The sequence below is a fragment of the Schistocerca gregaria genome, chromosome 9 (assembly GCF_023897955.1).
Source record: "Schistocerca gregaria isolate iqSchGreg1 chromosome 9, iqSchGreg1.2, whole genome shotgun sequence".
NCBI lineage: Eukaryota > Metazoa > Arthropoda > Insecta > Orthoptera > Acrididae > Schistocerca > Schistocerca gregaria.
In genome coordinates, this window is record NC_064928.1 from 126,408,782 (window position 1) to 126,421,131 (window position 12,350).

Sequence of the window (12,350 nt, forward strand, 5' to 3'; positions counted from 1 at the left end):
CTAAACTGTCGTCTCTGCAAATGAGAGCGTATGCAGGCCGTGAACCATCGCTAGCAAAGTTGCCTGTACAACTGGGGCGTTTGCTGGGGAGTCTCTCTAGACTAGATCTGCTGTGTGGCGTCGCTCGGTCTGCAATCACTGATAGTGGCGACACGCGGGTCCGACGTATACTACCGGACCGCGGCCGATTTAAAGACTACCACCTAGCAAGTGTGGTGCCTGGCGGTGACACCACACTTGTTCACTTTATTTTTTGCTGACGACCAAGTGTTAGTAGCTGGAGATGAGGAAGATGCAAATTACATGCTCCGCAAATTAAAAGAAGAATATGAAAAATGGGGTCTTGTCATAAACGTATCTAGAACAGAATATCTGAAAGTGGGAAAAAATACTGTTAACGACTTACAGCTCGGTGCTGATACTGTTAAAGGGTGTCATAATTTTAAGTACTTAGGAGTGACACTGTCGTCCAATGGTAGAAGTATGGATGATGTCAACAATAAAATAGGCCAAGGCAAGCGAGCCATAAAACAACTAAATGGTATTCTCTGGAACAAAAACATAACGCGCAGAACAAAACATGCCATCTACCACACAATCATTGAAAATATCACAACGTATGGTACAGAGTTCTGGCAGAAAGGTCGCCTGCTGGCTGACGAGATGGATTTCTGGAGACGGAGTTGTGTATACTCCAGACTTGACCGTATTAGAATTTATAGTATCAGAGAGGTTATGAATGTCAAAAGCACAATCCTAGACTACATAGAAAGGAAGCACCTACTTTGGTATGGTCACTTACAGCGTATACCAGACACAAGATGGCCAAAACGTGTATGGCAATGGACTCCACATCAAAGGAGAAAGCGCGGTAGATCTGCGAGATACTATATCAAATACAGTGGAATGTCAGGTCTTAAATGGCTACACAGCATAATTGAAATGGCCTGGGAGTCGGGACAGGTTCCATCAGACTGGACAAAAGCAGTAATCACACCAATCTTCAAACATGGAAACAGAAAAGATTGTAACAACTACATAGGTGTCTCTTTAATCAGCGTTGTGGGTAAAATCTTCTCAGGTATTGTTGAAAGGAAAGTGCGAGTATTAGTTGAGGACCAATTGGATGAAAATCAGTGTGGGTTTAGGCCTCTTAGAGGCTGTCAGGACCAGATCTTTAGCTTACGGCAAATAATGGAGAAGTGTTATGAGTGGAACAGGGAATTGTATCTATGCTTTATAGATCTAGAAAAGGCATATGACCGGGTTCCTAGGAGGAAGTTATTGTCTGTTATACGAGATTATGGAATAGGAAGCAAACTTTTGCAAGCAATTAAAGGTCTTTACATGGATAGTCAGGCAGCAGTTAGAGTTGACGGTAAATTGAGTTCATGATTCAGAGTAGTTTCAGGGGTAAGACAAGGCTGCAACCTGTCTCCACTGTTGTTCGTATTATTTATGGATCATATGTTGAAAACAACAGACTGGCTGGGTGAGATTAAGATATGTGAACACAAAATAACCAGTCTTGCATATGCGGATGACTTAGTGGTGATGGCAGATTCGATTGAAAGTTTGCAAAGTAATATTTCAGAACTAGATCAGAAATGTAAGGACAATGGTATGAAGATTAGCACCTCCAAAACGAAAGTAATGTCAGTGGGAAAGAAATATAAACGGATTGAGTGCCAAATAGGAGGAACAAAGTTAGAACAGGTGGACAGTTTCAAGTACTTAGGATGCATATTCTCACAGGATGGAAACATAGTGAAAGAAATGGAAGCCAGGTGTAGCAAAGCTAATGCAGTGAGCGCTCAGCTACGATCTACTCTCTTCTGCAAGAAGGAAGTCAGTATCAACACTAAGTTATCTGTGCACTATTCAATCTTTCGACCAACTTTGTTGTATGGGAGCGAAAGCTGGGTGGATTCGGGTTACCTTATCAACAAGGTTGAGGTTACGGATATGAAAGTAACTAGGATGATTTCAGGTACTAGTAGATGGGAACAATGGCAGGAGGGTGTCCACAATGAGGAAATCAAAGAAAAACTGGGAATGAACTCTATAGATGTAGCAGTCAGGGCGAACAGGCTTAGGTGGTGGGGTCATGTTATACGCATGGGAGAAGCAAGGTTACCCAAGAGACTCATGGGTTCAGCACTAGAGGGTAGGAGGAGTCGGGGCAGACCAAGGAGAAGGTATCTGGATTCGGTTAAGAATGATTTTGAAGTAATAGGTTTAACATCAGAAGAGGCACCAACGTTAGCACTGAATAGGGGATCGTGGAGGAATTTTATAAGGGGGCTATGCTCCAGACTGAACGCTGAAAGGCATATATATATGGAAGATAGTGCACGCATGGCGTGGCTTGTTCGCTTTCTAGATCTGAATCGCGCAGAACACATCTGGGTTGCACTAGGGAGACGGTTTGTTGCACCACGTTAACATCCACCAACCACTCTCTTGTGGCCAACTCTGCAGGAAGAATGGACGCTATAGCCTCAACATGAGATTCATGACACCATTCACTGCATGTCCCGTCTTTGTCAGGCATTTACTGGTGCCAGATTTGATCACACCCCATACTGAGCACGTTAACCAGCTGTTGGAACGTGAATGCAAATCATTTAAATTGGAAAAAAAAGAAGAAGATTTTTGTCTGTCGTTATGCGTGCTTCAGTTTAGTACATTTCGTATTATTCACGTTGTTGCTACTTTACTATCACCTGTTTGCTCTGTTTTGTGACAAAATAAACGCAGATTTGCAGAATTTTGTTGCTTTAATTTTGGAGGCCAGTGTATTTGCATATATGATGTCTCTCTCTGTTCAGTGAGTCGCAGCGTATCGCTGTACATGTTTGGCATTCTCCAGGGAAAGTGACATGATTTACTTCTAAGCGGGGCTTCAGAAATGAAAGAAAATATTTACTGCTGCCTGCAACGAAATCGTTGACGTCTCCTCGCTTACGGATGTAACAGCTCCAACGGTAGTGTCATTATGCAGAGGAAACATACGAGGAAGCACCCTATTGTCACTCTGATCAATAATAATCAGCTACTTAAGCCGCCGGGCTCGTCCCTGCCGATTAGACTTGCTGATTCCCCTTGATTGGGACTCTACACACCGCTATCGGCCACACGGTTGGTATAATCGGCCTCAACCAACCGTTTATGGCTGTTCGGAGTAGCGACTTTCTACCGGTAAGTTTGCGCCACGCGGTGACGCGTGAAGGGCTGAAGGGCCGGCTGTGACCTCATGCTGGGCAGCGCAGAGCCCTTGCGCGCTGCCGTAGTCTCCACTGGCCGTATATCACAGCATAGCTATTATCGCACCGGCCGGGGACGAATTAAAAAGTATTACTCCTTTGTAGCGTGTGGCCGGCGTCCTAAAAACCCTCTGTGGATACGAAAGAAAGGAGCACCTAAAAAAAGTATGTATAAAAAAATTCACTGCGTAGTCCGCCAGGGGTGGAGAACACAGCGGGCGACGGTGGCAAAAAAACAGAGGGTGAAAAAAACGTATAACTCCTTATTGTTGATGCTGTGGATCAGCTGCAGATTAAAGGGGTGGCGTCCACTAGGGGTGTAATAGGGAGAAATGGCGCGCATACTGATAGATCAGAGACCCAAAATACATGTTCAATTAAATGATGAAACGTTACTTCACTTTTACGACATCACAGTTCACTGACTTCCTCCAGCTGCACTTTAATCATGATTGCACCAGTCTACAAGATATCGGCTGGCTGATGTCGAATATCTGGTCTTAAGTAACTTTTTATGCTGGTTTCAAAACTTTTCTTGGTTTCTTTTTTTTACTAGATACATGTCTTTTGACATAACGCAGTAAAGTACGTTTTATTTTTATTTATACCTTTAGGAATTTTGTTACGGATGCAATCTGTGTACACGAAAATGGCATGCTTTTTATGCGAGTGGAGTATCTGAGCAAAACAAAAGAGTGTAAATATTTGGACATAGTGGAGATATTCTCTGCCTGGGACTGAAACATCTTGCACGAACCGCTTGTCGACCACGAACTGGGTTCGATGGAGCACTATCTAAAAACTTTTCCACAACACAAATCCTGTTTTAGCGCCCTTCTTTGATATGTCTCTTCATCAGTCGAGAATTTTTATAGGTCCTCAAATTAACAAACGAAGTTTCACGAATTGTTGACTACAATGAGTATTACTGAAAACTATCTACGGAATAAAAAATATCCGAAGGATAATAAGATTCTCAAAACCATATAAAAACGTGTTAGGTTGTATTATAGTATCAGTGCGAAAGTTCTCTTCATGCACATGCATACTACTTCCTAGGAAATCAAGAACATTGTAGTGAAGAGCAAGGAATAGCGCCGAACAGGACTTTAACGAGACGGAGAAGCAGTTCAGCGGAACAGTGATGGCTAACTGGTGTTCAATCTTGAAAGAAAACTGTAAATCAGGAAATAAAATGTGAGACAAATTAAATATTAACTGTAACAGAGTACAAATAATGTTGATAACACACCTATACTGTTTCATCCTTAATCGGGTACGAAGCTTAGAAAATTTGAAAGGGGGAATGGATAGGTTAAAAAATTTTAAACATGGCTGGAGCAGCATCTGTTAAAAGTCTTCACGGTGAATGATAACGGCCAAACAGGTGCAGGATAAAGATTTATTGAAATCCTTGGCCACGGTTTCGGTATATGTAAGTATGCCTTCATCAGAAGCAAAGATACACCTGAACATGAAAACACCTTCATTACCAAAAAATCAAGTGACATAACTGAAATAGAAGAAAAAACAAGGGCTTGTTGCTTTAAGTAAACACGAAAATTACCAAAGTATTACACGCACAAAAACTTTTAGTCACGTACTAAAATCACATCCTGCAGTGGAGATGCATAAAACAATCGTGTCAAATCTTCGTACATCCATAGTTGAAATGGTGGACAGTGGGACGTCAGCTAGTTTAAATTTATATTAAAAATGAAGAAATTCCTTCAGCTGTATTTAAGGTATCGATTTTATTTTGGCAACTAGTCTCAACGTTGTAACGTCATCTTCAGGCCCATACACTTGTTGACGCCAACTGCGTGCGGCCGATGCTAGAAGTCAGTGGTGAGATATGGACGTACTCCCACATGCTTTGACAGTGTTGACTGGAATACTGTCTTGCAAATTCTGAAGATGGCAGGGGTCAAATACAGGGAGTGAAAGGCTGTTTACAATTAGTACAGAAACTAGATGGCAGCTGTAAGAGTGGAGGGGCATAAAAGGGAGACATTGGTTGGGAAGGGAGTGAGACAGGGCTGTAGCCTATCCCCAGTATTATTCAATCTGTATATTGAGAGTCTGATAACAAATGATAAATTCTTTTACACGTCATATGATTACAAATTAACGCATCGCGGATTCTCTCGTTTACTTTTACAGTGAAATCTTGCTTACTGCCAAATTTCATGATTATAGACGAACTGAAAGTACTCTAGGCCTTAGTGACATATGTTTCAACTTGATATGCCTACCCGTTGTTGAAAAAAAAAAGATTATTAATAGACGGGCAAGAAAATGATTCTCGAAGGGTTCCATTTTTACCGGCTGAGGTTTGGAACCGTAATAACTTGACAGAGGGAAAGAAAGCTGTCTACGTTTTAATACGGATAAGCTTCGAGAAATAAATTCCTAAAACTGTGCTGGCTACGGCTTACTCCTAATGATGACGACAGGGAAATTAGGCGAATGTTTAAGAGTGCAAATATATCTGACGCGGCAAGAATTCCGTGAAGAAATCATCCAAGAACGGCGCCTCGAGAAAGGACGTACTGAGAGCTCTTATGGTGTGAAAACTAAACTTCGGCTTGAGTTACAGGACTGGGATAAGCAACTTCTTTGCGTCTTTCCGAAAGCCGTGGCTGTCAGAAGACCAGTGAGTAAGTTTGCATAGCGACGCAAAAGGTTGGGTGATTCGTCACCCCCAGGGCATGCGAGTATGGACGTACGAATGCCGCTGTAACGACACTTAATGATTCTCCATCAGTCGACGAAGCGAAAGTAGGAAGGAGAGAAAGGTGTGTGTGCTTGTGTGTGTGTGTGTGTGTGTGTGTTTGTGTGACAGAGAGAGAGAGAGAGAGAGAGAGAGAGAGAGAGAAGCCGTAATGGTCCGCAGGGGTCAGCGGACGGCATTATGAATTAGAAGCCTCCAATCGCCGGACGCAAATTGAAGCTTAATTGCGATTAATTAGTGTCCCCGTGGTATGACGCCTGGCTGACGGAAGTGGCTATTAGCATGGGTAATTGACTAAGACGGATTCCGCGACGGGATCTACGTGCGTGGACGGACACGGCGCAAATTGTACGTGGCCTGTCTTAGCTCAAAATTCTGTACTTAAAAATGGGTGCTCTCGCTAAAGGGAAACACTGTCAAGAGTCGGCTCCAAGTCCAAAGAGAAGGTTCGCGGTACCAAGCCAGTTGCGTGTCCTTTGCATACGATCAGCACTCTCGGAGCTAAGAAAAAGATCTGTTCATACAGCCAGATTGTTTGCAGGTGACGCCGTAATTTACCATCTAGTAAAATCATGAGACGATCAATTCCAATTACAAAATGATCTGGAGAGGATATCTGTATGTTGCGAAAAGTTGCAATTGGCAATAAACAAAGAAAAGTGCGAGGTCATCCACATGTGTGTTAAAAGAAATCAGACAGATTTTGGGTGTACGGTAAATCTCAAAAATCTAAGGGCTGTCAATTCGACTAAATACCTAGGAATTACAATTACGAGCAACTTAAATTGAAAAGACCACATAGATAATATTGTGGAGACTACGCTTTGTTGGCAGAACACTTGAAAGATGCGACAAACCCACTACGGATGTCTCATTACACTTGCCTACATTACACTTGTCCGTCCTCTGCTGGAATATTACTGCACGATTTGGGATCCTTACCAGGTAGGACTGGCTGCGTTCATCAAAAAGTGCAAAGAAGGCCAGCTCGTTTTGTGTTATCGCGCAATAGGGGTGAGAGTGTCACTGATATGATACGCGAGTTGGGGTTGCAGGTCTATCCAGGTTCTCTTACAACTTCTTCACATCGCAATTTAAATGTATTTGCATCGTCTCAGTCAACAGTTGTGCCTCGCCACTCTTCACGCTGCGTTCCGCGTTTTTGAACGTCTGACACCAACGTCAGCATTACCGTCTTCTCTCCTTTCAGCTGCCTGGGATTACTGAACAATGGGATGTAACCCGTCAGCTTTGACCATTACCGTCAGAAGTTCCCACAGATGATGCATTGCACAGACTGAATAGCAAAGACGAGTGTTGACAAAGAAAGGGTAGACGTATATCACGTACATCCAGTTTTCGGACATAATATTAAGTATATCGCTTGTTTGAGTCCTGTTCTTCAGTTGATCTACATTGCTCAACTGAAGAATGGGAAACTTGTGCAAAAAGGAAAGAAAAGAGAAAGGACAGAAGTAACGTGGCATGGAATACATCAGTTGACATACCTGAGTTGTATCCCGAACTTCAGTTCCTCTATATTGGTTAAAAACAGTTCGGGATACAAATTAAACGTATATCAACATTTTCGCCTTCTCTAGCAGTAGTATCCTATCCTTTAGTTGACGTATGTACGTCAACTGAAGTACTAGATGTAAATTTTACAGGTGTTGCTTTTTTCGCCTCCGCTACTACTATGCATCATCCTATTCTTCAGTTGATACTCGAGAAATCGACGTACGCTACATTGGTATTCTGTACCTCAGTTTAACTACGCGAAGGCGTAAAAAAGAGACATACATAAATTTGCATTCTGTTCTTCAGTTGACCTGTATACGTCATCTGAAGTACGGGATACAGATGATTCGAATGCCGGTTTTCTCGCCTTGTATAGCACCACTATGGACTGGAAAATATCGTAGCAATGCTATTGCTAGCGATGGCGAAAGAAAAGCAACAACTGTAAAACTGGTATTCTGTACTACAGATAATCTATCTACATCTACATGGTTACTCCGCAATTCACTTAAGTGCCTGACAGAGGGTTCATCGAACCATTTGCATATTACTTCTCTACCATTCCACTCTCGAATGGCGCGTGGGAAAAAGGAACACCTAAACCTTTCCGTTCGAGCTCTGATTTCTCTTATTTTATTATAAAGATCATGTCTCCCTGCGTAGGTGGGTGTCAACAAAATATTTTCGCATTCGGAAGAGAAAGTTGGTGATTGAAATTTCGTAAATAGATCTCGCTGCAAAGAAAATAGCTCTGAGCACTATGCGACTTAACTTCTGAGGTCATCAGTCGCCTAGAACGTAGAACTAATTAAACCTAACTAACCTAAGGACATCACACACATCCATGCCTGAGGCAGGATTCGAACCTGCGACCGTAGGGGTCGCGCGGTTCCAGACAGAAGCGTCTAGAACCGCTCGGCCACCGACGGCCGGCTGCAAAGAAAACCGCCTTTGTTTCAGTGACCTGTGGTGGATGGTATTTACCGTTTCCGAGTTTTCAGTTGAAACTAGCAAGTCAGGCAGTTGCGACCGCAATTTGAAGCCGGTCTCCAGAGACAGTGTCTGCAAAGGTGTTCTTTCATTTGTTCCCTAAGACCAGAGAAGAGAGCGATTCAAAACCTGGACATGCGACGGCAGTAAAGATAGAAACCAATGCAAAGGCTGGACAGCCTCGTGCGCTAACATCAGTTTTTAACAATTATTTCTCAGCACGACGTATCCTCCAGCTTCCTTACAAGCTTTTCGGACAGATTCTGACCACACTGTATACACTGTGCTGAAAGAAGTCAAGGGCTAGCAATATACACATGTACAGATGGCAGTTGTATAGCTTACACAAGATATATAAATGTAGTGTATTGGCGGTGCTGCCTTTTCTACTCAGGTCCTCCATGTGAAAAGGTTTCCAAAGGAATTATGGCCGAATGACTTAGAACGCGGTATGATACTTGGAGCTGGACGCATGAGACATTCCATTTCGTAAATCATTGTTGTTGTTGTGGTCTTCAGTCCTGAGATTGGTTTGATGCAGCGCTCCATGCTACTCTATCCTGTGCAAGCTTCTTCATCTCCCAGTATTTACTGCAACCCACATCCTTCTGATTCTCCTTAGTGTATTCATCTCTTGGTCTCCCTCTACGATTTTTACCCTCCACGCTGCCCTCCAGTGCTAAAATTGTGATCCCTTGATGCCTCAAAACATGTCCTACCAACCGATCCCTTCTTCTAGTCAAGTTGTGCCACAAACTTCTCTTCTCCCCAATACTATTCAATACCTCCTCATTAGTTACGTGATCTATCCACCTTATCTTCAGTATTCTTCTGTAGCACCACATTTCGAAAGCTTCTATTCTCTTCTTGTCCAAACTAGTAATCGTCCATGTTTCACTTCCATACATGGCTACACTCCAAACAAATACTTTCAGAAACGACTTCCTGATACATAAATCTATATTCGATGTTAACAAATTTCTCTTCTTCAGAAACGCTTTGCTTGCCATTGCCAGTCTACATTTTATATCTTCTCTACTTCGACCATCATCAGTTATTTTACTTCCGAAATAGCAAAACTCCTTTACTACTTTAAGTGTCTCATTTCCTAATCTAATTCCCTCAGCATCACCCGATTTAATTTGACTACATTCCATTATCCTCGTTTTGCTTTTGTTAATGTTCATCTTATATCCTCCTTTCAAGACACTGTCCATTCCGTTCAACTGCTCTTCTAAGTCCTTTGCCGTCTCTGACAGAATTACAATGTCATCGGCGAACCTCAAAGTTTTTACTTCGTCTCCATGAATTTTAATACCTACTCCAAATTTTTCTTTTGTTTCCTTTACTGCTTGCTCAATATACAGATTGAATAACACCGGGGAGAGGCTACAACCCTTCCCAACCACTGCTTCCCTTTCATGCCCCTCAACTCTTATAACTGCCATCTGGTTTCTGTACAAATTGTAAATAGCCTTTAGCTCCCTGTTATTTACTCGTGCCACCCTCAAAATTTGAAAGACAGTATTCCAGTTAACATTTTCAAAAGCGTTCTCTAAGTCTACAAATGCTAGAAACGTAGGTTTGCCTTTTCTTAATCTTTCTTCTATGATAAGTTGTAAGGTTAGTATTGCCTCACGTGTTCCAACATTTCTACGGAATCCAAACTGATCTTCGCCGAGGTCGGCTTCTACCAGTTCTACCACTCGTCTGTACAGAATTCCCGTTAGTATTTTGCTGCTGTGACTTATTAAACTGACAGTTCGATAATTTTCACATCTGTCAACACCTGCTTTCTTTGGGATTGGAAGTATTATATTCTTCTTGAAGTCTGAGGGTATTTCGCCTGTCTCATACATCTTGCTCACCAGATGGTAGAGTTTTGTCATGACTGGCTCTCCCAAGGCTGTCAGTAGTTCTAAAGGAATATTGTCTACTCCCGGGGCCTTGTTTAAACGCAGTGTTGTTTCAAACTCTTCACGCAGTACCTTATCTCCCATTTCGTCTTCATCTACTTCCTCTTCCATTTCCATAATATTGTCCTCAAGTACATCGCCCTTGTATAAACCCTCTATATACTCCTTCCACCTTTCTGTGTTCCCTTCTTTGCTTAGAACTGGGTTTCCATCTGAGCTCTTGATAATCATACAAGTGGTTCTCTTCTCTCCAAAGGTCTCTTTAATTTTCTTGTAGGCAGTCTCTATCTTACCCCTCGTGAGATAAGCCTCTACATCCTTAAATTTGTCCTCTACCCATCCCTGCTTAGCTATTTTGCACTTCCTGTCGATCTCAATTTTGAGACGTTTGTATTCTTATTTGCCTGCTTCATTAATTGCATTTTTATGTTTTCTCCTTTCATCAATTAAATTCAATATTTCTTTTGTTACCCAAGGATTTCTACTAGCCCTCGTCTTTTTACCTATTTGATCCTCTGCTACTTTCACTATTTCATCCCTCAGAGCTACCCATTCTTCTTCTACTGTATTTATTTCCACCATTCCTGTCAATTGTTCCCTTATGCAGTCCCTGAAACTCTCTACAACCTGTCGTTTAGTCAATTTATCTATGTCCTATCTCCTTAAATTAGCACCTTTTTGTAGTTTCTTCAGTTTTAATCTACAGTTCATAACCAATAGATTGTGGTCAGAGTCCACATCTGCCCCTGGAAATGTCTTACAATTTAAGACCTGGTTCCTAAATCTCTGCCTTACCATTATATAATCTATCTGATACCTTCTAGTATCTCCAGGATTCTTCCATGTATACAACCTTCTTTTACGATTCTTGAACCAAGTGTTAGCTATGATTAAGTTATGCTCTGTGCAAAATTCTACCTGACGCCTTCCTCTTTCATTTCTTCCCCCCAATCCATATTCACCTACTATGTTTCCTTCTCTCCCTTTTCCTACCGACGAATTCCAGTCACCCATAACTATTAAATTTTCGTCACCCTTCACTACCTGAATAATTTTGTTTTATCTCATCTTACATTTCATTAATTTCTTCATCATCTGCAGAGCTAGTTGGCATATAAACTTGTACTACTGTAGTAGGCGTGGGCTTTGTGTCTATCTTGTCCACAATAATGCGTTCACTATGCTGTTTGTAGTAGCTTACCCGCACTCCTATTTTTCTATTCATTATTAAACCTACTCCTGCATTACCCCTATTTGATTTTGTATTTATAACCCTGTATTCATCTGACCAAAAGTCTTGTTCCTCCTGCCACCGAACTTCACTGTTCCACTATATTTAACTTTAACCACAATAATGCGTTCACTATGCTGTTTGTAGTAGCTTACCCGCACTCCTATTTTTCTATTCATTATTAAACCTACTCCTGCATTACCCCTATTTGATTTTGTATTTATAACCCTGTATTCATCTGACCAAAAGTCTTGTTCCTCCTGCCACCGAACTTCACTGTTCCACTATATTTAACTTTAACCACAATAATGCGTTCACTATGCTGTTTGTAGTAGCTTACCCGCACTCCTATTTTTCTATTCATTATTAAACCTACTCCTGCATTACCCCTATTTGATTTTGTATTTATAACCCTGTATTCATCTGACCAAAAGTCTTGTTCCTCCTGCCACCGAACTTCACTGTTCCACTATATTTAACTTTAACCACAATAATGCGTTCACTATGCTGTTTGTAGTAGCTTAACCGCACTCCTATTTTTCTATTCATTATTAAACCTACTCCTGCATTACCCCTATTTGATTTTGTATTTATAACCCTGTATTCATCTGACCAAAAGTCTTGTTCCTCCTGCCACTGAACTTCACTGTTTCACTATATTTAACTTTAACCTATCCATTTCCCTTTTTAAATTT